The following is a 27,135-nucleotide window of genomic DNA, read 5'->3' as shown; positions in this document are numbered from 1 at the left end:
CTCATTCATATTTATATTTATCAAATATATTAATTATAAAAATAATAATTATTATGTTATCAATTATAATTTATATTTATTTATTTATGAAAGAGGTTTTTGTTAACAAGTTAAAGGTGTTTAATGATAATACAAGCATGTTTAAAACATCTAGATTCCTTTCTTTCATGAAGACAATAATATAAGTTGGTGTTTTACCTGATTCTGATGACTTGCATTGATTGGAATCAGACAGTGATGATAACGTCCACATTTTCAAATGGAGTAGAAAGAAATTCCTCCTTTCTTTCCAATACCACATGAAAGTGGTTGGTTTTGGCATCTCATTTCTGCAGCTTCATACTCCTTTTTATACATTTTAAAAGAAATACATTGGCGGCAATTTCTGTAGCTAGCTTGTGCATGCTAGCTTTCTGAGACTCTTATTTTGTTAGCCCAGGCAGGATGGAGCAGAGCTTTTATTGTGAAGACAGGAACTGTGCAGTCGGTCTTTAGAGCAGCAGCCCGTATGGCGCGAGAATGTGTTGAAATAAAAATTGTTTCTCGCCTTCCTGTCGGTAATTTCTCTTAATAATGATCTAGGAGCAGCCAGCGTTATCTCACAAGACCCTCTGGTGCCGCGAATGTCAATCAAGTGACGAAAGTGACGTCTTGGTGAGGATTGATGGTCGATAATTTTTTTAAATTCCTGACTGGTGATCGACTGACACACCCTCCCCGATTGACCAGTAGCTCGCCATCGACGTAATGGGCACCCCTGCTCTAAATCAGTGTTTTCCAACCTTTTGTTGATGCTTTTCAATACCTTTTGATACTTTTCTAAATAAATGGGACCACAAAAAATTTAATTATTGTTTTTATTTGAACAAATAATCTTATGGTACATTAAACATATGTTTCTTATTGGAATCGGAAACAATTTAGTCCTTAAATAAAAAGGTGAAAAGACAACTTGTCTTTTAGTAATAAGCAAACAGACAAAAGCTCTCAATTAGTCTGCTGACATATGCAGTAACATATTGGGTCATTTATCATTCTATTATTTTGTTAATATTATAAAGGACAAGCTGTAAAAATGGATTATAAATACACTTATTCATTTACTGTTATTTTCTGGTTATTTTCCGTTTCAACATGTTCTATCTACACTTCTGTTAAAATGTAATAATCACCTATTCTTCTGTTGTTTGGATACTTTAGATTAGTTTTGGATGATACCACAAATGTAGGTATCGATCCGATACCAAGTAGTTAAAGCAGGTGTGTCCAAAGCGCGGCCCGAGGGCCATTTGCGGCCCGCAACTAATTGTTTACCGGCCCGCCACACATTCTGAAAATGCTATTGCAAAAATAAAAAAGAACACTTAAAAAAGGGAAATGAGGTAAAATCTAACAAGAAAAAATTGCAATGTTGACACAAAGCTGCCATGCAGGCTGTTTTTTTTAATTTTGTCTTTCTTTATTTTTCTTTTTTTGCCATCAAAAAAAAAAACAGACAAAAAAATCTATGTTATAATTAATTATTTTCAAGGCCCCAATTACTTCAAGTATTTCACTTTAAAATGTTTTGCGTTGTAAATATTGCATATATTGTGTGGTTGCTATATAAAAACATCAACGTTTTCTTTGACAAAAGAGCATAAAACAAACAAAATAAAAGTTCAAATGTAAAATCGATATGTGTTGAAAGTAAAAGAAAAACCTAATAAAAATGTATCACTTTATGAGTGGGGCACCCTTTGGATCCCAAATATATTTATTGGTATTTTATTTATCTTTTCACTGTTATTACTCAAAAAATATAAAGTAATTAAAAACAATGGTGTCCTGCATTATTGATCTTTTAGGGCTTTAATTACTAAATAATGTATATTTCAGTTTTACAAAAAAAAAAAAAGAAGTAGTTTTTGAAAGAAAAGCTATAAAACCTGTTTTTGTATTACTTTATATCAATTTGAAGTTGATAGAGATTTATTGTAAGCGTTAAATAAAAAATAATAATAATAATAATTTGACTTATTTTTAACAATTTAATGACTGAGACCCTTTATGGTCCCTGGGATCCTTAAAGGTAAAATTAAAAATCCATGCATTTTGTTCTGGTTTGAAAATGACAACATATCATAATGGCCCCCGCACGCTTTCATTTTTCCAAGTGCGCCCCTCAGTGGAATAAGTTCGGACACCCCTGAGTTAAAGGATCATACATTGGTAATATTCAAAGTCCTCATGTGTCCAGGGACGTATTTACTGACTTTATAAATATAATGTGAATTTTTTTAAAAGGAAAAACATATTTTGTGACGATGCAAAAATCTCGATGTAATCGTCGTCGTATCGACTAGAAACACTATTGTGCTTGGTATCATTTCAGTGGATGTCAGGTGTAGATCCACCCATGGCATTTGTTTACATTCAGGCGCGCTAGCTTTTGTTAGCGGTGAGCTTTTGAATCCTCATACAGTGTGTAGTGAAGCATGTTTAGCTATTCCCTGTCCAGCAGGGATGATACTTGTAAGAAACATACTTTATTTGTTGCCACGGAGGCGAGGTTTAGTGATTTACAAGTTCTCTTGCTGATTTAGAATGTTCTCTTGCCATCTGAGAAGGGTTGTTTCCGAAATAGCTGCAATCGCGCGTTTTCTTCTCTTAAGGTATTCCTGTGTGATTTCCACAAGTGTTTGTACATTTAGAAGAATGAGAAACACGGGCATGTCTGGATGACTCTCTTCCATATTTCTAGTGGTTACCTCCGGTTGTAATGAAGCTGGCTGGGGCGCGTCACTTCCTGTGTGGGGCGCGGTCTTTCTGACTTCACTTCCTCTCCAAACTCAGTTTGTAAACGATCAATGAGTCCATACAAAGCTAAGAGCCAGAGATTCAAGAAATACAGGGCGCATTTACCCGTGTAAAAAATTATCCAAGGAGGGGGACCTTAAACAATGGTTTAGTGTGGCTGAAATGGGCATTAGGCTAAATAATTTTTCGTTTAAAGGGGAACATTATCACCAGACCTATGTAAGCGTCAATATATACCTTGATGTTGCAGAAAAAAGACCATTTATTTTTTTAACCGATTTCCGAACTCTAAATGGGTGAATTTTGGCAAATTAAACGCCTTTCTGTTTATTGGTCTTTTAGCGATGATGTCAGAACGTGACGTCACCGAGGTAACACACCCGCCATTTCAATTTGACATTACAAACACCGGGTCTCAGCTCTGTTATTTTCCGTTTTTTCTACTATTTTTTGGAACCTTGGAGACATCATGCCTTGTCGGTGTGTTGTCAGAGGGTGTAACAACACTAACAGGGAGGGATTCAAGTTGCACTACTGGCAAGAAATCTGCCGCCAGACCCCAATTGAATGTACCAAAGTGTCTTCACATTTTAAGACAGACATGGCACAGAGATGTATGGATATCCTGCAGATGCATTTGCAACGATTAAGTCAACGAAATCACAAAGGTGAGTTTTGTTTATGTTGTTGACTTATGTGCAAATCAGACATATTTGGTCACGGCATGACTGCCAGGTAATCGATCCTAACATGCTACGCTAATCGATGCTAACATGCTATTTACGCTTGCTCTATGTACATTTGAAATTAGATACCCACATTTAATGCAAAACAAACACTTACCAATCGACAGATTTAAGTTGCTCCAGCGTCACAAGATGCGAAAGTCCTGATCGTTTGGTCTGCACATTTTACCGGCGATGCTAAGAAGGCAGCCATGCTATGGGCCACTTCAATAGGTACACCCATGCTATGGCCGAATAGCGTCAATAGCTATTCGCTCAATAGATTCAATTTCTTCTTCAATTCCGTTTTCGCTATCTGCCTCCATACTCCGACCATCTGTTTCAATACATGCGTAATCTGTTGAATCGCTTAAACCGCTGAAATCCGAGTCTGAATCCGAGCTAATGTCGCTATATCTTGCTGTGGTAACCGCCATGTTGTTTGTATTGGCAGCCCTGTATGACGTCACAGGGAAATGGATAGTGGTTTCGAAGATAGCGAAAATAAGGAACTTTAAAGCTTTATTTAGGGATATTCCGGGACCGGTAAAATTTTGAAAAAAACTTCAAAAAATACAACAAGCCACTGGGAACTGATTTTTATTGTTTTTATCCCTTCTGAAATTGTGATAATGTTCCCCTTTAAGGGGTTATCCAACTTAGTGTATCCATAGCCCTAAAAACAGTGATGTTCAACACATTTTCAGCAGTGGTGTCCCTGAATTACTTCCAACAAGTGGCAATTGGTCCTGGGACTCTAAAGGATTTCCAACGAGCAGCACGTTGTCATTTCCCCATGTTGCAAAAGGGATTATATGTGTGGCGTTGAAGACACAGTGTCTGGCCAAAGACTTTGTTGTGTGAGATCAGCGAAGCAGCCTTCTCCTGGTCATAACAGTGCTCGTGTCGGGACATGTCAACAACCTCAGACACAAAAAGAACAAAGGCGGGATATTTAAAGAGGCGATAGTGTGCTACGAGCTATTTATGGAAGTTGTTGACTTTGTAGCATGACTTTACGAGGCTGAGTTGGACCTTTTTGGAAAAGCTGGCCTCCACTGACATATTTGTGCAAAAAAAAAAAAGTCCCATTGAAAACATCCCGAGTCTGTTCACAATCACAGCCATGTGGTGACACCGGTGTTTGGGATATCTGAAACATGTACGCACCAGTCCCAAACACACCGCACCAGGCCGAGGCTTGTTGTGTCCTGGCCGCTCCCAGGGGCCCGTCTGCACGCTCTTGTTTGGCGCTCGGACCGACCTCTCTCTAAGCGGGGGATCCTCTCAATTCTCGAGGATGGCGTGAGAACGCCAGTAACCACTCGGAGACACTTTTCAACATGTCCTCATTGTTTCCATTCCCCCGTGCTGCCGAGGTTTGGGCCTCCCAAGAGCTATGTCCCCAACGCTTACGGGAACACAGCTCTCACCACAGCGGAGCGTTCCATTTCAGTTCTTGCTTTACGTCCTTTTGAAAAGTGCGGGAAATATTGTTCCGCAGAAGCAAAGACACAGATTTAATGCTTTTGAAGTCCTGTGAGCTACGCTGACATCTGGCATGACGTCCTGAAGAAGAGCTTCCTATATTAGTGGGACTTTTTTCTGGAAAACACTGGTTGACTTCGTAATTGTACGACCTGACTGGTGGCTTCTGTGGTTGGGAAGTGGTTTATATCACCCGATATCAATCATTTAGTAGGGGCAAAAATCTTTGGGCACCTAATGATTTGATACGATTCCTGGGTTGACTGATTCAAAATCAGTTCTCCATTCAACACGATACTCTATTCCATAGGTGTCAAACTAAATTTCATTGAGGGCCACACCACAGGAATGGCTGCTGTCAGAGGGCCGCTTTTTAAAATTAATTTATATTTTGCATGCTCATAATAACCTGTGATTATACATCCATCCATCCATCCATTTTCTATCGCTTATTCCCTTTGGGGTCGCGGGGGGCGCTGGTGCCTATCTCAGCTACAATCGGGCGGAAGGCGGGATACACCCTAAACGAGTCGCCACCTCATCGCAGGGCCAACACAGATAGACAGACAACATTCACACTCACATTCACACACTAGGACCAATTTAGTGTTGCCAATCAACCTATCGCCAGGTGCATGTCTTTGGAGGTGGGAGGAAGCCGGAGCACCCGGAGGGAACCCACGCAGTCACGGGAAGGACATGCAAACTCCAAACAGAAAGATCCCGAGCCCGGGATTTAACCCAGGACTACTCAGGACCTTCGTATTATGAGGCAGATGCACTAACCCATCTTCCACCGTGCTGCCATACAATACATACAATTTTGTAAATGTTTATTTACATATTTTGATTGTAGCACGGCAGTAAAACGGCTGATCAAACAAAACAGAAAACATCGTCATGGACTAGCTGCGCTGCGAATGCTAGCTCTCCAATCAGCTAAACAGACCCGAGAACTCCACAATTAATCTTTGGTGAATTTACTAAACTAAAAGATACTAAATGTGTTGGCATATTCGCTAATGCTAACGACTCTAGCCTGATTAAATTATGATAGCATGTACAAATATGCATGAAAACACTCCTACAGACATCAGGCAGTTTAGTGGGGGACGGTTAAGTAAATGTGGCTTGAAGTGTTGAAGAATCCCTACGAGTAGGAGCGCTATGGATGGTTGGAAGACTGAATGGCATTCTACTTCCGGTTGAAAGCACTAAACGGAAAGACACTGCAGAATCTGTAGTGAGCAAAGATGGTGACATAGACGATAAAACACCATTCAATGTTGTTGTTGTTTTTTAACTATTTGTGTTATGGCCAAAGAAAAATCAATAAATTAGCCGCACCGTTTTTTTAAGCTGCAGGATTTAAAGTGTAGGCTTAAAGTCCAGAATTTATGGTAATAGTTGCTCTCAGCTTGAGGTCCGGAATTTATGGTAGTAATCACTCTCGAATCGGGATGAATAAGAATCAGTATTCTGATGTGATTCAATTTTTTTTGTGTACATCTAATAATTATGGATATGTTTTATGACCTATGGAAAATAAGGAGCAGGAGAAAAACATATGAAATGTAAACATTTCTATTTCTAATCCCCTCAGCTATCAAGGCAGAAAGGAAATGTCAACAAAAGCGTGGAAAACACTCAATGTAAACAAAATAATAAAATCACATTGAACACTTAAATATAAGCTCTTAAAATGAAAGAATATGTAAGAAATGTTTAATAGAGTGTAAGAAAATACTCCAAAGAACCTAAGAAGAACTATTTTCTGCAGGTTTAGTGCCAGGAAGTTACAGCTGTGCTCTAAAGGGTGAGAGCCCTAAGGTCTTGGTGGGGACGAGCGCCTTGCCTCATTTACAGACCCCATTGGTATGACTATGGTCTTATTGTCCAGGTGACCTTTACTCTTTTATCCATAATTTCTTCATTTTGACTTTCTCTTCTCACTCCATGGAAAGAATCAACTAAACTTGATAGTTGATACTGTCACCTGATTGGCTGTTAGCGTGTCACTTCCACTGATCAGTGATCCCTTCCTGCATTGCTCGGTTACCAGAGAGACTTTGTTCACGCAACCAACCTTGCTTTTATACTTCCGCTTTCTTCCATGGAACATATAATTATCGAACGTTTTATCGAACAAAATTTTTTATTGCTATCCATTACGTGGACAGTATGGCACTTTTTTTTATTTTAGTCCGACCAATGTGGTCTGTGAATAATGCAAGGCCCTCGTCCCCACCAAGACCTTAGCCGTGCTTACCCTTTAGAGCACAGCCGTAACTTCCTGGCACTAAACCTGCAGAAAAAAGGTTTCTCTATGTTTACATTTTCGCACTTTGCATTATTTTCTTACATTTTATTAGGCATTTCTTATATATTTGTGGCGGCCATTAACAGCTACAGTGATATTGTTGGGGGTGACTGATAATAATCCCTTCAGTGACGCACTTTGACCGTTAGATGTATTTTTTTCCCTCTGCGCGAAAGTCGAGGTAAAACCTGATTGCTTGCACGCGCACACAAAGCGGTGTGTTGATCCAAAGGCCAGATGTCGCCGCATGCCACCTCCACCACCAGACGTAATCAGCATTTATTCCGATGTGGATTTGACTTCTGGGGGTCATCACACCGAGTCCTCATGTTCGAAAGTGCTCGAAACGTGAGAAGACAGGGTACAGTGTTTGTTCACATTTTATGTGTTTATTCTGGCGCAACCCGTCGCCATTTTCGCCAGGCGTGCGGTCAGCGGTGGAGAAAATGTACATTTTACTCATTGTTTGTGGGGAGGGGGGCATACTATAATAGCCACTGTGGTGATTTGTTTTGAAGACAAAAGATTCAGAAGAAGCAGCTTGGTGCGCTTGTGTCCTGATACAACAAAAGAAGTGTGGCAAAAGTGCAGATTAAAACGCAAAACTCTCTCTAAATACCCTAAATTCCGGACTTTAAGCCGCTTCTTTTTTCCTACGCTTTCAACCCTGCAGCTGAAAACTGGATATTTCTTCGCTGACGGCCATAGTCTAATTAAACGAACAAGCAAATTCACTGAAAAGGTGTTTTTTTTTATATTTATTTGTTTACTATCTGTTTATATTATCCATGCATCCATTTTCTACCGCTTATTCCCTTCTCTTTGTATTATTTCATTTATTATTATTTTTGAAATTTTTCTATCATTAATTTATTTGTTAATATTATTATTACTTTGTTTTGTTTTGTTTTGTTTTTTGGCTGTTTTTATATTTTTCTTGTGGTGTGAGAGGGGTGGAATCGTTGGGATATAAACAAAAAAATATTTTGACATTTAGGGCAGACAATAGATGTATGATCTATGCAAATGTGATGTAATGATAGGAATGTCTGCTGGATGTCAATAAAAAGTAAAATCAAGAAAAAAAAAAGGTGTTCAATTGTTTGTGCTATGGCGCCATCTTTTGGACGAGTTTGCTCACTGCAAGTGATGCAGTGTCTCTCCATTTAGTGCTTTCGTTGGAAGCGCCGTTCTGTCTTCTTGCCATCCATAGCGTTTTTATCGTTATGGATTCTTTATTCACCACTCCAGGCAACGTTTGTAAGCTTTACAATATAACTAAAACAATTCTTACTCACTGAAGCGTCCCATGTGTGATGTCCGTAGGAGTGTTTGCATGCATATTTGTACCTGCTATCGTAATTAGTTAGTTAGTTTTATTATTTCTTCGGTCAGGGGTCAACAAAATAAACAAGCAGTTTCACATCCATAAATTGACAGTTTTACAGACCGAAAGGGTTTAGGCTGAAGTTGAGCACTTATTTCGCCTAACCCTATAAACTACAAGATGTAGTAAAACCAGGAGACATCGGGCTCTGACATTGATCATGTAATCAAGGTAGCGTCGACAGCATTAGCTAATATGCTAACACGTTTATGAGTGTCTGTGTTAGTATTATTAACTTACAATGGCATTCTTTTTGTATGGTTTCAGTTTTACAAATTCCTCTGTAAATTCTCCAAAACGTCACTGTGGAGGTATTGAGTCTGTTTAGCTGATTGGAGAGCTAGCTTGCGCAGTGATTGGGTGACTTCTATTTTGTTTGATCAGCCGTTTTACTGCCGTGTTACAGACACCGCTTAAAAACAATTAAGGTATGTAATTAAACATTTATCAAATCTTTATGTGTAAATAACACATCTCACAACTTATGTATCTGCAACTTATAGGCGGGTGCGGCTAATGTACGGGTTAAAAAAATCCTAAAATATAGTAGTGGCTGCGGCTTATATACCGGTGCACTTTATAGTCCGGAAAGTACGGTAAGTTCTGGCCAGTTCCTTGAGTACTATGAGCACCACAAATAAAATACATTTTTAAAAAAAACAGGTGTATATGTCCACACATGGAAATAAAACAGTGCCATTTGTCAAAAGACCTCCTAAAAGAAGACCAGACCTTTCTGGACTGAGCGACCCGACTGGTGTCTGCTGCTATTTGCTGCCCTCTCCTCGCGCATATGCGTGAGAACAGCAATCTCTGCGCAGGATCAACTGGAACTAAATGTTTTCAAATCAAGATAGTATCCCCCTTTGCATTGCCGGCATGCTTTATACTCTCGCTCTCCTAATCTGGCAGCTCTCCAACTGCACTTCCTCCCCCCGTCGTCTTCCTTTCTGCTTGTTGACGTGCCCCAGTGACACACAACACGCTTACCCTCTCAAGATCTTGGCAAAATTACTCCAATAGTCATTAGAAGAACAAATTTCACAAAAAAATGCATAAAACCGCCATGTTTTCCATATACAGTTTCAACTTTTTCACTTCTGCATGGTGTTGGGTGATTCTGATCCAATACGCTATCAGCAGGCATCATACATACTTGTATTATTTTGTAGAATGGAATGTAAGAAAAGGTTTGATCAAGTGAAATGAGTCAAACAGAGAACAATGGTAGGTATTCATTACAATAACCTATTTATTGTTAATTTACCCGTCTGGAATGGACTTATGCTGTCCTTAAGTTGAACTGGAGTGGTAAATTGTTTATTGGCAAGACCTAAGTGATCACAATAATTATTGATGTGAATGGTGCGGACACATTTGTTACTGGATACTTCCTAATGAACAAATAGTGCAGTTTGTCTATAAAGTACACCTCTGTGTAACATTACAGAAAGAAATACGAAAATAAAAAATAAATATACATGATAATACTACTTTTCAATGCCAAAATTGGAGCCCTTTTTTAAACTAAGAACTTTTTTTTGACCGACTTGAATCAAATAAAATCAAATAAACTCAATAAATAATAATACATTCCTAATGCTCAACAACATTAACTAAGGAGCACGATATATAAAACACTTAGGCATACAAAACAAAAATGAATGAAACAATTTGTGCTGATTTTATATATTTTTTTCTATTTTCTTATTTTTTAAGGAAGTCCAGAATAATGACTACAACAAGCACATTTTGTAGTGTACAGCTTTTCCAAGCGGGTTTGAAGCCTGACATTACATGATACTGATAAAGCATGTTACCCGGGGTCACACGCCCACCCCACTTTTTGAGAAGGACTGACTTGTGCTGTCTTTAAGTTGAAGTGGAGTTTTAAAAGGTTTTTTGGGCGAGACCCAAGTGGTCACAATAATTCTTGATCTGAATGTTTCTTTCTGGATACTTCCTAATAAACAAATAATGCAATTTGTCTATAAAGTACACCTCCACAGAAACAAATACAAAATAAATATGGATAATATACTTAGTTAACATGTTTTTTTTATTCTGTAACAGAAATTATTTTCAGTGTGTCAATTTGCCAGAAAAAACACAAACATTTTTTTAAAATAAGAACTTTTTTTGACCGGCTTGAACCATTCATCCATCCATCCATTTTCTACTGCTTATTCCCTTTGGGGTCGCGGGGGGGGCTGGTGCCTATCACAGCTACAATCGGGCGGAAGGCAGTGTACACCCTGGACAAGTCGCCTCCTTATCGCATGGCCAACACAGATAGACAGACAACATTCACACTCACATTCACACACTAGGGCCAATTTAGTGTTGCCAATCAACCTATCCCCAGGTGCATGTCTTTGGAAGTGGGAGGAAGCCGGAGTACCCGGAGGGAACCCACGCAGTCACGGGGAGAACATGCAAACTCCACACAGAAAGATCCCGAGGCTGGGATTGAACCCATGACTACTCAGGACCTTCTTATTGTGAGGCAGACGCACTAACCCCCCTGCCACCGTGAAGCCCTGACTTGAACCAAATAAAATAAAATAAACTCAATAAATAATAAAACATTTCTAATGATCAACAACATTAACAAAGGAGCACAATATTTAAAACACTTAGGTTTTCAAAACAAAAATGAACTAAACAATTTGGGCTGATTTTATTTTATTTTTTAAATTTTTTTTTTCCCATGAAAGTCAGGATTAATGACTAAAATGAGCACGTTTTGTAGTGCACATGTTTTGCATGATACTGATAAAGCATGTGACCCGGGGTCACAGGCCCACCCCACTATTTGAGAAGGACTGACTTGTGCTGTCTTTAAGTTGAAGTGGAGTGGTAATCAGATTCTTTTTGGCGACACCTAGTGGTCACACCGATTTGTTAAGTTGAACGATACAGACACATTTGTTACCGGATACTTTTTAATACTCTTCTACCTTGGAGACTTTGTATGTGTAAGTGATACGCAACTAGTTATTTGGTACTGGCTTATATTTACGCTGCAATATTACTATTGTTACGTCCGTCAAGTTTGTGTGCTTAGCTGTTTTGTAGCTGCCAGAAGCCTAGAAAACGACCATGTTTACTTTTGTAAATGACAAAAATAGAAGACATTGTGTGTTAATTGGAGCAAATGTAACTGTTAACTGGCTGTCCATACTAGTCAATTAGTTGCTATCGAAGCGATAAGCAATATCAGTAATAGATCGAGACGCTTCTACTTTAGTAGCCTAAAAAAAAGATATAATACTTAAATGCGTGTGCTGGTCTCGTATGTCTAAATTAAGCATTTATTGTCCTGTTTTCAGATTATTTCAGTACTTACCAACTTAGTTTAAAACCAAAAAATCCAACATAATGCGGTCGTTGGGTTCCAAAAAATACCGATCGCGTTATTCCCGAAATTGCGTTGTATAGAAATCCTGACTTCATAATCCTTTTCTTTTTGAAATAATACAATAAAATAACCTTCTGTAGGTTTGGACATCAATGGTTCAATATTTTGTTATTTTTATTGAGTTTATTCCAAGAAAAAGAAAAAAATCACGCTGCTGTTGGTTTGGCTTCTTCGTCGTCCAAGCAAACTACCATCCAAGTCATGTCCGTTGTGGCCTTGAGCAAGACACTTCATCCTTGCCCCAGATGGGTCCTGGTTAAGGCCTTGCATGGCAGCTTCCGCCATCAGTGTGCCAACCAGAAAAGTTTGTAGATGAGAATGAATCTCAAGGTACAATTTAGTGTAGAAATGCTCGTAATTGCAGGAACTTCATTTTCAACATTGTCTTTTGGGCCTTGTGTGGCAGCACTTTGTGACAATATAGATGTTCCTCTTTTTTTGGTTGGTTTTCCTCTTTTTTTTAATTTTATTATTATTTTACTTTTTTTGTTGCCAAAGCGGGATCTCATGCCAAGGTGTGCTCAAACAGCCTCCAGGTAGCATCTGTGAGCAGATAATACTGCATCATCTCTGTTTCCTTGGGGCTTATCAGGTCGGTAGTGCGTGCTTCAGTCGCGTTTCAAATGAAGAACGAGGCACAATTGAAGCCGGACCCACCTTCGCATACTCTACTGCTATTTGATCATGGCAAGTTTGCACAAGAACAGTGTGCAATGTGCGTGTTTTGCACAGTATTCCTTGATACCATGTGGTATCCAAAACGGCGAACGATTGGAACACAATGGTCTAGTGCTGCTGTAGTCTAGTGTGCCCAGAGATGGTGTGGTCTTTACTTGAAACCTTTCAAAGCCCACAAAGACAAAATATTGCCGTGTTTCCCCGGTTGCCGTGGCGTAAACGCATCAAGAGAGTTAGTCTTTTTTTTTTCTTCTAGTCGTAATGATTTGTGCAGTCCTTTGAGACATTTGTGATTTGGGGCTATATAAATAAACATTGATTGATTGATTGATTCTTTTTTTGCCCAATCCCATCATGGCTTGTCTTCTGCAAAAAAGAAACCGCAGCAGAAGAAAAAGGGGCCTCTCCCGGTGTCCGATTACAAAAACCCCCAAAAAAGACATTGAAACTACAGGAAAAAGATTAGCTTTTGCAGCGTGTAGCCAAAACGGCTGTGTAATTTATGAGCATATCTATCTCGGATTTTTAGAAAAATCCAAATGTTTCTGTTGGAACCGCCACAAGCGGACCTACTTGATTTGCAAACCAAAACTATTTAAGTCAATGGATATTCTCATTATTATTTATGCCAGCTTTTCTGCTACTTTCTTTGTCTACACCAGCAAATACTGCATTTTGGTATTTCTTCTTAGCCAGTCATGTGCTAGCTTCTTAACATTAGCATGCTAGTATGCTAACATTAGCATGGCAACGTTTCCATCCATGCAGCGAAGGTATTGCTTTTTTGCTGATTTCAGACTGAATAAATGTTGTTTTACTACAACAAATATATATTTATAATACTGTGTATAATACTTGTGCTCAAGGTTATTTTTAGGCGGGGAAAAAAATGGCAACCGTAAGTGAGAATGGTGGGAGACTACAAATTATATTGTCCAATACTTTTGAAAATCATGTAGACTGGAAAAACTGGGAATTTTTGGGGTTAGAAAAGAAAAAACAAGTTTTATTGTCGTGATCAAGACAAATGTTTTAATGAAAAAATGGTTTTGAATTAGTTAAAAAATGTGGGCAGAGTAGTCGAAAGAATAAAGGGTAAAACAACATCAATCAATCAATGTTTACTTATATAGCCCTAAATCACTAGTGTGTCAAAGGGCTGCACAAACCACCACAACATCCTCGGTAGGCCCACATAAGGGCAAGGAAAACTCACACCCAGTAGGACATCGGTGACAATAATGACCCAGTGGGACGTCGGTGACAATGATGACTATGAGAACCTTAGAGAGGAGGAAAGCAATGGATGTCGAGCGGGTCTAACATGATACTGTGAAAGTTCAATCCACAATGGATCCAACACAGTCGCGAGAGTCCAGTCCAAAGCGGATCCAACACAGCAGCGAGAGTCCCGTTCACAGCGGAGCCAGCAGGAAACCATCCCAAGCGGAGGCTGATCAGCAGCGCAGAGATGTCCCCAGCCGATACACAGGCAAGCAGTACATGGCCACCGGATCGGACCGGACCCCCTCCACAAGGGAGAGTGGGAGATAGAAGAAAAAGAAAAGAAACGGCAGATCAACTGGTCTAAAGAGGGAGTCTATTTAAAGGCTAGAGTATACAAATGAGTTTTAAGGTGAGACTTAAATGCTTCTACTGAGGTGGCATCTCAAACTGTTACCGGGAGGGCATTCCAGAGTACTGGAGCCCGAACGGAAAACGCTCTATAGCCCGCAGACTTTTTTTGGGCTTTGGGAATCACTAACAAGCCGGAGTCCTTTGAACGCAGATTTCTTGCCGGGACATATGGTGCGATACAATCGGCAAGATAGGATGGAGCTAGACCGTGTAGTATTTTATACGTAAGTAGTAAAACCTTAAAGTCACATCTTAAGTGCACAGGAAGCCAGTGCAGGTGAGCCAGTACAGGCGTAATGTGATCAAACTTTCTTGTTCTTGTCAAAAGTCTAGCAGCCGCATTTTGTACCAACTGTAATCTTTTAATGCTAGACATGGGGAGACCCGAAAATAATACGTTACAGTAGTCGAGGCGAGACGTAACAAACGCATGGATAATGATCTCAGCGTCTTTAGTGGACAGAATGGAGCGAATTTTAGCGATATTACGGAGATGAAAGAAGGCCGTTTTAGTAACGCTTTTAATGTGTGCCTCAAAGGAGAGGGTTGGGTCGAAGATAATACCCAGATTCTTTACCGTGTCGCCTTGTTTAATTGTTTGGTTGTCAAATGTTAGAGTTGTATTATTAAATAGAGTTCGGTGTCTAGCAGGACCGATAATCAGCATTTCCGTTTTTTTGCCGTTGAGTTGCAAAAAGTTAGCGGACATCCATTGTTTAATTTCATTAAGACACGACTCAAGCTGACTACAATCCGGCGTGTTGGTCAGCTTTAGGGGCATGTAGAGTTGGGTGTCATCAGCATAACAGTGAAAGCTAATACCGTATTTGCGTATGATGTCACCTAGCGGCAGCATGTAGATGCTGAAGAGTACAGGGCCAAGGACCGAACCCTGGGGAAGTCCACACGTTACCTTAACGTAGTCCGAGGTCACATTGTTATGGTAGACACACTGCATCCTATCAGTAAGATAAGAGTTAAACCAAGACAGGGCTAAGTCTGACATACCAATTCGTGTTTTGATACGTTCTAATAAAATATTATGATCGACGGTATCGAAAGCAGCGCTAAGATCGAGGAGCAGCAACATAGATGACGCATCAGAATCCATCGTTAGCAATAGATCATTAGTCATTTTTGCGAGGGCTGTCTCCGTGGAGTGATTTGCCCTGAAACCGGATTGAAAGGTTTCACATAGATTGTTAGACGCTAAGTGTTCATTTAACTGCTCCGCAACAATTTTTTCAAGGATTTTTGAAATAAAGGGAAGGTGAGACACCGGTCGGTAGTTTACCATGAGGTCAGGATCGAGGTTAGGTCTTTTAAGAAGAGGATGAATAACCGCTTTTTTGAATGCTAGGGGAACAGTGCCCGAGGAGAGTGATAAGTTTATAATATTTAACACTGATGGACCTAATAATACAAAGAGCTCCTTGATCAGTTTCCCAGGAAGAAGGTCAAGTAAACATGTTGTCTGTTTTATTCCATTTACACGTTGTAACAATTCCTCTAATGTTATTTCCTCAAAACGAGAGAAACTATTTTGGAGGGCAGTACCCGCCGTATATACCATCGTATCAGTGTTAATAGAACCCCGTTGTAGCTGGGACGCATTGTCTTTAATCTCCTTTCTAATGACTTCAATTTTCTTACTAAAGAATTGCATAAAGTCATCAGCTGAGTGGGTTGAGCTACTGGAAGGGGTCCCTTGTTGGGTTAGCGATGCTACTGTACTAAACTAAAATTTAGGATCGTTTTTATTACGGTGGATGAGATTTGAGTAATAATTAGCTTTAGCTAAGGTAAGCATGCGTTTATAAGTTTTTAAACCATCACTCCATGCTTGACGGTGCACCTCAAGTTTAGTCGTGCGCCATTTGCGTTCCAGCTTTCTACATAATCATTTCTGAGCTCTAGTTTCTTCTGTAAACCACGGGATGCGCTTTTTTGGAGCCTTTTTTAACTTTAGCGGTGCTATGATATCAATGGTTTCGCGCAGGGCGTCGTTAAAGTTGTTAGTGAGGTTATCAATAGAGCCCACATACTTTGGGAATGGTGCCATTACCGAGGGCAGTAGGTCAGCAAGAGTTGTCGTTGTGGCTGTATTAATGTTGCGGCTGCTATAGCAGTTATTATTATTATTAGTTTGACGAACATGCGTCTGAACCTCGAATTTTATAAGGTAATGATCGGACAATACTTTAGTATACGGGAGTATCGTAACTTTGGAAACGGTGATACCCCTGACAAGCACTAGGTCTATCGTATTACCGTTGCGATGCGTGGGTTCATTTATTATTTGTGTGAGACCACAGCTATCAATTACAGTCTGGAGCGCTACGCACGGTGGGTCCGATGGGGTATTCATATGGATATTAAAGTCCTCCATTATGATTATATTATCGGCGTGTGTCACTAGATCAGCAACGAACTCTGAGAATTCATTGATAAAGTCCGAATAGGGCCCTGGGGGGCGGTAGATAACAGCCAGGTGTAGAGGCAGCGGTGTGACAGACCTCATAGTAAGCACCTCAAACGATTTATATTTATTATTTATGTTACGACTAAGGTTAAAGTTTTCGTTGTATATTAGTGCGACCCCCCCACCCCTTTTAAGCGGACGGGCAATATGCGCATGTGTAAAGTTAGGAGGACATGCCTCATTTAGCGCAAAAAAGTCGTTTGGTTTAAGCCAGGTTTCGCTGAGACCGATGACGTTAAGATTGTTGTCTCTGATAATATCATTAACTAACAACGTTTTGGGAGACAATGATCTTATGTTTAAAAAACCTATATTATAGGTAGTGGGCTGTTTCAGGGAATTTTTTATCAAATTATCCGTAGTAGCAATATTAATAATGTTGTGTTTATTATGCCCAGTGCATTTAGTATAGTTACGACCATATCTAGGAATTGATACGACAGGAATTTTCCGATTGTTTGATTGTTGCTTTGATAAACTGCACGCATCATGGTTAGCCACCTCAGTAGCGGGGATTTTCCGATTGTTTGTTTGTTGCTTTGATAAACTGCACGCATCATGGTTAGCCACCTCAGTAACGGGGATTTCCCGATTGTTTGTTTGTTGCTTTGATAAACTGCACGCATCATAGTTAGCCACCTCTGTAAAACACATGTCCAACTCTGAAACACTCAAAGCAGAAAAAACGTGTTCTAATTTAACTGACTCCTTACCCAGACCAGTAGTCTCGCATTTTCCATCTAAATCCGTCTTCAGGATGGAGGGAAGTGGTGTTCTGTGGGGATTAGCCTTCTGCTTTGTTTTTAGCCCCGCTCGACATCCGTGTTTCCGATCACACCGCTGGCGTCTGCTCCGTAGACGGCCCCCGCTGCTACTATACTCCCCTGCTTCACAGGCCCCTGGATGTAGCCGCCGACGTATTCCCATGCTAGTTAGCACGTTTAGCACGCACGCGTCTATCAGTCCAAAACGGCCCGATATGTCCACATCCAGAAGTGTCTGGCGGTCGTACGTGATCACGGAGTGACCACGATGTGAGCCAGCCACTTATGATTTTATTACAGAACATTAACTGGATGAGCCTGCATGTCCTGAAAGTGCTGAACATTTGGACACTTGATCGGGATCAATCGGATGAACAATACTATGGAAGAATAGTAAAAAATAGATGAATTTTGGTGCTAATGTATATTATGAATAGGGATGGGTACCGTTCACTTATGAACCGATACGTAATGGTTCCCGGTACCTGGAAATCGATATTGATACTCAACTGTACCAATTTGCAGTACTTTTGTATGTGTTAATACATAAGTTTTTTTCATCGTAAAATCATAGTAAGTGTGTTAATACTGTAATTGTTGTACTTATTACGCACCAGCTGGTTGATTGCAACATGCTCAGTGGCCTAGTGCAGTGGTTCTCAATTGGGGGAACGCGTACCCCTGGGGGTACTTGAAGGTATGCCGAGGGGTACGTGAAATGTTTTATTGAATAATACTTCAACAAAATATGAATGTAAGTTCATAAACTGTGAAAATAACATTAGCATGCTAGTATTGACAGTGTTGACAGCTAGATTTTTCGTGGACATGTTCCATAAATATTGAATATGGATTGAAAAGGATTTGCAAATCATTGCATTCTGTTTATATTCACATCTAACACTATTTCCCAACTCATATGGAAATGGGGTTTGTAAAATCGCTAATGCTAATCAGTAGCAAAGCCAACGTGTAATAGCAAAAGCTGTAAAACTTTGGGCACCGCACGATTCGATTCGATTCTTGGGGGTAATGATTCGATTCAAAATGATTCTCGATTCCAAATCCATACTTTTTCATCACTTTTTAATAAAATTCCACCCAAACATTTAATAAAGTCGAATATAAATAAGACAAAAAGAGAAGTATCCCACACTTCTCTTTTCTCAAGTAAATATGTACATCAACTATATGATTTGTCTGAATGACTGGACAGGACAGAATAAAAAAAAAAAAAAAAATGTTTTAATTGATTAAGAATCATTACAAATAATAATCGCGATTCATTCGAAAATCTAATTTTTTGTTTTTACACCCCTAATCAGCATTTGCATTTTTGGAAAAGTGGAGCCTTATTTTGGCATTGAAAATTGCAACAGTACCTCATATGTAGTTTGGCTGAGTCCGCTGTCAGTGCTGCTGGAGTAATGGCCAAGTGCCAAGGTGGGGCCGGGCAACCCTGGTACAGTAAAATGATACTGTTGGGTTTTGCCAGGTTAAGACTGGCGGATTCGGTCGATGCCAAAAACGTACCGGATAATACTAATAATAATATTAATAATACTCACTTTCGTAGATACATTTATTAGCATTTTTACATTGGATTAGCCTGTTATTAAAAACAAAAATATCAAAATGGCTCCCTCGTTCTTTGATGCATTCCCTCTACCTGCGGAAGCTAGCTCTCCAATTAACTAAACAGACTCAATAACGCCACAGTGACGTTTTGGTGAATTTACGAGATTACAGACACTGATAAACATGCTAACATATTAGCTAATGCTAACAATGCTTGCTTGATTACATTATGATAGCACGTATTGTACGAATATGCATGAAAACGCTCCTACAGATGGTTTGGTAAGTAAGAATTGTTTTAGTTATGTTGTAAAACGTACAACCGTTGCTTGAAATGATGAATGAAGACTCCTTTTGAGCCATCACGCTATGGACACTTGAAGACCGATCGGCACTTCGACTTCCGGTTGAAAGCTCAGTCCAAGCAGCAGTGAACGAACTTGTCTAAAAGATGGCTCCATAGCACAAACAACAACACACCTTTTCAGTGTTTTTGCTTGTTTTTAAACTATTTGCATTATGGCTTTTTATATATTAGCCACACAGTTTTATAAGTCGCAGGGTTCAAAGCGTAGAAAAAAATAGCGGCTTATAGTATGGAATTTACGGTACTTGTTAAATAAAAATTCTGCTTTGTTTTTAAAGAGTACTTTTGCCGACTAAGTGACTGTATTTTAAAGTGTTTTCTGAGGTGGTGACAAAAGTTTGAGAACCACTGTCCTAGTGCTTTACCCCTAAGGAGGGTATTAAAAAGAAGTCTGCAGTACTTGTTGCCACTTTGGTGCGCTTCCTAATGTACAAGAAAAAGCCGGAAATGATCTATTAAAATCATCCCTCCCCCCTGAAGAATGTCCGTGAAAGATGCTGGCAAAGATCCACGAGGCATCGAGTCCATCTCGCAGGAATTCCTGTTGGCCGTGCACGGAGCAGCACCAGAAACTGTCAGGCGGTTAATAATGGAAAAAGATGGAAGGGAGCGAGTTCAGTGCCGGGGAAGCAAGAGTCGAATGAAAACAAACAGGAGGCCCCAGAGAGGCCCACTTACTCACGCGAGGTCTGAGTGCAGGGGAAAAAAAACAGTAGAAGGATTCTTGGTGGGTTTTCCAGATACGGAATAAGACCTTCTGGAGGGGTTTTGTTCAAAACTGAACCAGCGGGAGTTATATAGTCGTACTTTGTTCTGATGACATCATCGCAAGGCCGAGTCGCAGTTGCACACGCTCCGAAAAGGAGCTGGCGTCACCGGACTGGACGGTCCGTCGTTTGGGAGAGGCCACTTCATGGGAGGTTCCCGTCGCTTCCGACCACATGAAGGAAGTTTCGCTATTGCTTACGACGGAAAACACAAAGGCGTAGGCGGGGAAGGAAGATGGTGTTTGTGTTTGTCAATGAGTCGACAACAACAACTCACTGTGCCAAACACACACTTTGTGGTCTTTGAAAGCACCTCCATGCAATATCAAGTACGCTTGCACATACTATGGTGTAGTATGCTGTCAAAATAGGGTACATTCCTTATAAATGGTGTACTATGCTGTCAAAATAGGTTAAATTCATTTGATTGATTGATTGATACTTTTATTAGTAGATTGCACAGTACAGTACATATTCCGTACAATTGACCACTAAATGGTAACACCCGAATAAGTTTTTCAACTTGTTTAAGTCGGGGTCCACGTTAATCAATTCATGGTATGAATGAAGTACGCTTGCACATACTATGGTGCACTATGCCAGTGGTTCTCAACCTTTTTTCAGTGATGTACCCCCATGAACATTTTTTTCATTCAAGTATCCCCTGATCAGAGCAAAACATTTTTGGTTGATAAAAAGAGATAAAGAAGTAAAATACAGCACTATGTCATCAGTTTCTGATTTATTAAATTGTATAACAGTGCAAAATATTGCTCATTTGTAGTGGTCTTTCTTGAACTATTTGCAAAAAAAGATATAAAAATAACTAAAAACTTGTTGAAAAATAAACAACTGATTCATTTACAAGTAAATAGTTCTACACATAGAAGTAATCATCAACTTAGAAAGTGCCCTCTTTGGAGATTGTAATAGAGATCCATCTGGATTTATGAACTTAATTCTAAACATTTATTCTCAAAAAAGAAATCTTTAACATCAATATTTATGGAACATGACCAAAAAAATCCAGCTGTCAACACTAAATATTGCATTGTTGCATTTATTTTCACAGTTTATGAACTTACATCCGTATTTTGTTGAAGTATTATTCAATAAATATATTTATAAAGGATTTTTGAATTGTTGCTATTTTTAGAATATTTTTGAAAAATCTCATGTACTCCTTGGCATACCTTCAAGTACCCCCAAGGGTACACGTACCCCCATTTAAGAACCACTGCACTGTGCCGTCAAAATAGGGAAAATTCATTATGAATAAAGTACGTTTGCGGATACTATGGTGTACTATTCTGTCAAAATAGGGTAAAATCATTATGAATGAGGTACGTTTGTACATACTACGGTGTACTCTCCTGTCAAAATAGGGTACATTCATTATGAATGAGGTACGTTTGCAGAAACTACGGTGTACTGTGCTGTCAAAATAGGGTAAATTAATTATGAATGAAGTACGTTTGCACATACTACGGTAAATGGTAAATGGGTTGTACTTCTAAAGCGTTTTTCTACCCCTTTTTAAGGAGCCCAATGCGCTTTGACAGTATTTCCACATTCGCCCATTCACATACACATTCACACACTGACGGCGGGAACTGCCATGCAAGGCGCTCACCAGGACCCACCAGGACCCATCAGGAGCAAGGGTGAAGTGTTTTGCCCAAGGACACAACGGACGTGACTAGGGTGGTAGAAGGTGGGGATTGAATTAGTTACCCACAGATTACTGGCACAGCCACTCTACCAACTTCGCCACGCCGTACCCATGTGGTGTATTGTGTTGCTGTCAAAATAGAGGAAAATCATTATGATTGAAGTACGTTTGCACATACTACGGTGTACTACGCTGTCAAAATAGGGTCAATTCATTATGAAGTACGTTTGCACGTACTACGGTGTACTATGCTGTCAAAATAAGGTAAATTCATTAAAAATTAAGTACACTTGCACATAATATGGTGTACTATGCTGTCAAAATAGGGTAAATTAAATATGAATAAAGTATGTTTTCACATACTATGGTGTACTATGCTGTCAAAATAAGGTAAAATTAATTAAAAATGAAGTATATTTGCACGTAATGTGGTCTACTATGCTGTCAATATAGGGTAAATTAATTATGAATGAAGTACGTTTGCACAAACTATAGTGTACTATGTTGTCAAAATAGGGTAAATTCATTATGAATGAAGTATGTTTGCACATACTATGGTGTCCTATGCTGTCAAAATAGGGTAAACTCATTATAAATGAAGTACGTTTGCACATATTATGGTGTACTATGCTGTCAAAATAGGGTCAATTCATTTTGAATTAAGTACGTTTGCACATACTATGGTGTACTATGCTGTCAAAATAGGGTAAATTCATTATGAATTAAATATATACGCTGCTATTAATTTAAAAAGTCAAAGCTCCAGTTATTATCACACACACTAGTTGCTGTGAAATTCCATCCATCCATCCATCATCTTCCGCTTATCCGAGGTCGGGTCGCGGGGGCAGCAGCCTAAGCAGGGAAGCCCAGACTTCCCTATCTCCAGCCACTTCGTCTAGCTCTTCCCGGGGGATCCCGAGGCGTTCCCAGGCCAGCCGGGAGACATAGTCTTTCCAACGTGTCCTGGGTCTTCCCCGTGGCCTCCTACCAGCTGGACGTGCCCTAAACACATCCCTAGGGAGGCGTTCGGGTGGCATCCTGACCAGATGCCCGAACCACCTCATCTGGCTCCTCTCGATGTGGAGGAGCAGCGGCTTTACTTTGAGCTCCTCCCGGATGGCAGAGCTTCTCACCCTATCTCTAAGGGAGAGCCCCGCCACCCGGCGGAGGAAACTCATTTCGGCCGCTTGTACCTGTGATCTTATCCTTTCGGTCATGACCCAAAGCTCATGACCATAGGTGAGGATGGGAACGTAGATCGACCGGTAAATTGAGAGCTTTGCCTTCCGGCTCAGCTCCTTCTTCACCACAACGGATCGATACAACGTCCGCATTACTGAAGACGCCGCACCGATCCGCCTGTCGATCTCACGATCCACTCTTCCCCCACTCGTGAACAAGACTCCTAGGTACTTGAACTCCTCCACTTGGGGCAGGGTCTCCTCCCCAACCCGGAGATGCCACTCCACCCTTTTCCGGGCGAGAACCATGGACTCGGACTTGGAGGTGCTGATTCTCATTCCGGTCGCTTCACACTCGGCTGCGAACCGATCCAGTGAGAGCTGAAGATCCCGGCCAGATGAAGCCATCAGGACTACATCATCTGCAAAAAGCAGAGACCTAATCCCGTGGCCACCAAACCGGAACCCCTCAACGCCTTGGCTAAGCCTAGAAATTCTGTCCATAAAAGTTATGAACAGAATCGGTGACAAAGGACAGCCTTGGCGGAGTCCAACCTTCACTGGAAACGTGTCCGACTTACTGCCAGCAATGCGGACCAAGCTCTGACACTGATCATACAGGGAGCGGACTGCCACAATAAGACATTCCGATACCCCATACTCTCTGAGCACTCCCCACAGGACTTCCCGAGGGACACGGTCGAATGCCTTCTCCAAGTCCACAAAGCACATGTAGACTGGTTGGGCAAACTCCCATGCACCCTCAAGAACCCTGCCGAGAGTATAGAGCTGGTCCACAGTTCCACGACCAGGACGAAAACCACACTGTTCCTCCTGAATCCGAGGTTCGACTATCCGGCGAAGCCTCCTCTCCAGTACACCTGAATAAACCTTACCGGGAAGGCTGAGGAGTGTGATCCCACGATAGTTGGAACACACCCTCCGGTCCCCCTTCTTAAAGAGAGGGACCACCACCCCGGTCTGCCAATCCAGAGGTACCGCCCCCGATGTCCACGCGATGCTGCAGAGTCTTGTCAACCAAGACAGCCCCACAGCATCCAGAGCCTTAAGGAACTCCGGGCGGATCTCATCCACCCCCGGGGCCTTGCCGCCGAGGAGCTTTTTAACTACCTCAGCGACCTCAGCCCCAGAAATAGGAGAGTCCACTACAGATTCCCCAGGCACCGCTTCCTCAAAGAAAGACGTGTTGGTGGGATTGAGGAGGTCTTCGAAGTATTCCCTCCACCGATCCACAACATCCGCAGTCGAAGTCAGCAGAACACCATCCGCACCATACACGGTGTTGATAGTGCACTGCTTCCCCTTCCTGAGGCGCCGTATGGTGGTCCAGAATCGCTTCGAAACCGTCCGGAAGTCGTTTTCCATGGCTTCTCCGAACTCTTCCCATGTCCGAGTTTTTGCCTCCGCGACCGCTAAAGCTGCACACCGCTTGGCCCGTCGGTACCCGTCCACTGCCTCCGGAGTCCTATGAGCCAAAAGAACCCGATAGGACTCCTTCTTCAGCTTGACGGCATCCCTCACTGCTGGTGTCCACCAACGGGTTCTGGGATTACCGCCACGACAGGCACCAACAACCTTGCGGCCACAGCTCCAATCAGCCGCCTCGACAATAGAGGTTCGGAACATGGTCCACTCGGACTCAATGTCCCGCACCTCCCTCGTGACATGTTCAAAGTTCTCCCGGAGGTGTGAATTGAAACTCTCTCTGACAGGAGACTCTGCCAGACGTTCCCAGCAGACCCTCACAATGCGCTTGGGCCTGCCAGGTCTGTCTGGCATCCTCCCCCACCATCGCAGCCAACTCACCACCAGGTGGTGATCGGTAGAAAGCTCCGCCCCTCTCTTCACCCGAGTGTCCAAAACATAAGGCCGCAAATCCGATGACACAACTACAAAGTCGATCATGGAACTGCGGCCTAGGGTGTCCTGGTGCCAAGTGCACATATGGACACCCTTATGTTTGAACATGGTGTTTGTTATGCTGTGAAATTACTCTCTGCATTTGACCCATCCCCATGGTCACCCCATGGGAGGTAAGGGGAGCAGTGAGCAGCAGCAGTGACATGGCGCACATTTCACAGCACCTTAAGAACTGAGGAGTCCAATTTGGATACATGTGTCGACTCACAGCTTACTCGTTTTTCAAGATAATAGCTCAGGCTGAAAACTGTATCACAACATAAGTGTTTTATTTCAGTCGATATCGATGATTATTGATTTTTTTTTATGACCAATGGAAAATAAGGAATAGGGGAAAAATATAGGAAATGTATCTATGTAACTTTCCTCTGATTCTAATCCCCACAGCTATCAAGGCAGAAAGGAAAGGAAATGTCAACACAAGCATGGAAAACACTCAATCAATTAGACAATATATGTGTATATGTATGAATGTGCGTGTGTGCGTGTGTGCGTGCGTGTGTGCGTGTGTGTGCGTGTGTGTGTGTGTGTGTGTGTGTGTGTGTGTGTGTGTGTGTGTGCGCGCGTGTGTATGTATGCACATACAGTACATACACGTATGTATGGATATACACTATGTAAGAAAAAAAATATATATACATATATATATATATATATACTGTATATATATATATATATATATATATAAAGCCTATACATATGAGTACTAATTATATGATGGATATATAAATTATAATTATTATAACTGGTTATTAAGAGTATGTGAAAGTTCAACTCTTACCTTGTTTACTTCCATGACGACCTCCTTAAGGTTGTTTCATCAACCAGAAATGTAAAGCCGCTAAACTGCGGCAAACATGGATAAATGTGGAGAGAGTGTTTTGCATCCCATCATCCCTTGTAATGGATTTAAATGGGATTTTGGTTTTTGTATGTTGATTGGACGTTTTTTTATAATATCTACAAAGTTCAAACAGTATGTTGTGTTATGTGGGACCATGTTTATAACATTTTTGTACTGGTAAAAAAACAACAACTATTCACCGTGTGACTAGGGTAGGTTGTTTGGATTGGGTCATATAAGTAAATGCCGTACTTCCTTGACTTGAAAGGCTAAGTTACTTACATTTGTCACCAGATGTCCACAAAATGGCAGCAATTAGACTACTGGTTATTTATATATGTTATGGATTGTTTATTGAACTCGTGCTGTCTTGCCGGCAGGCTATTTTTAGCTTGTGTGCCTTAATTTGGACTCCGTTGATCTACACCAAAAGCTTGTGTGTTCTTCCTTGGCCCACCTATAATACATAATAATTTAGCCATCAGTTCAGTTTCAGTTTATTTGGAACATACGATACAATGTAATGCATCACATATTTCCAGCTGTTTCATTACAGCGCATCCGAAAAAGAGTAGGAAGAAGCTGAGCTAATTTCATCCTACCCCTTTTCATACCATAGCAATTGTATCCTAGTTTCCTTGTTCTCTCTAACAGAAGAGTGAATGAATGAATAATAAATTAATAATATACTATAGTAAGTAAACAAATATTATATACATAAAGAGTCTTTATCTAAACAAAAAAGGGTTCAAATTGTTCATCATAATTATTGTTCTGTGTACTTTTTGAACACTTTTAGTTTAAACAGTCTCTTAAACTTAATCATATTGGTGCTTTGTTTGATTTCTTTGGTTAATCCATTCCATAATTGAATTCTACATTCGGATATGGTTTTAAGTGTTGTACGAGCATACACATGTTTTAAAATAGATTTTCCTGTAAGGTTATATTTCTCCTCTTTTGTTGAGAAGAATTGTTGTACATTCTTGGCTAGCAGGGTATAGTTTGCTTTATGCATCATTTTAGCTGTTTGCAAATCCCGGAATGACTTTTTGCACACTGCCGACAAACAACAAGGAT

The 27,135-nt window shown here is 40.6% G+C and overlaps 1 protein-coding gene across 2 annotated transcripts in view; it reads left to right on the top strand.

Annotated features, from left to right (window-relative positions):
- LOC133538164 (aryl hydrocarbon receptor-like) overlaps window positions 1–27,135 on the top strand; it is a 96,474-nt gene that overhangs the window by 44,357 nt on the left and 24,982 nt on the right. The window lies entirely within an intron of this gene.

Source organism: Nerophis ophidion, linkage group LG19 (assembly GCF_033978795.1).
Source record: "Nerophis ophidion isolate RoL-2023_Sa linkage group LG19, RoL_Noph_v1.0, whole genome shotgun sequence".
Lineage (NCBI taxonomy): Eukaryota > Metazoa > Chordata > Actinopteri > Syngnathiformes > Syngnathidae > Nerophis > Nerophis ophidion.
Note: the sequence above shows the minus strand (reverse complement) of the source record. Positions and strands in the feature narration are given on the sequence as shown.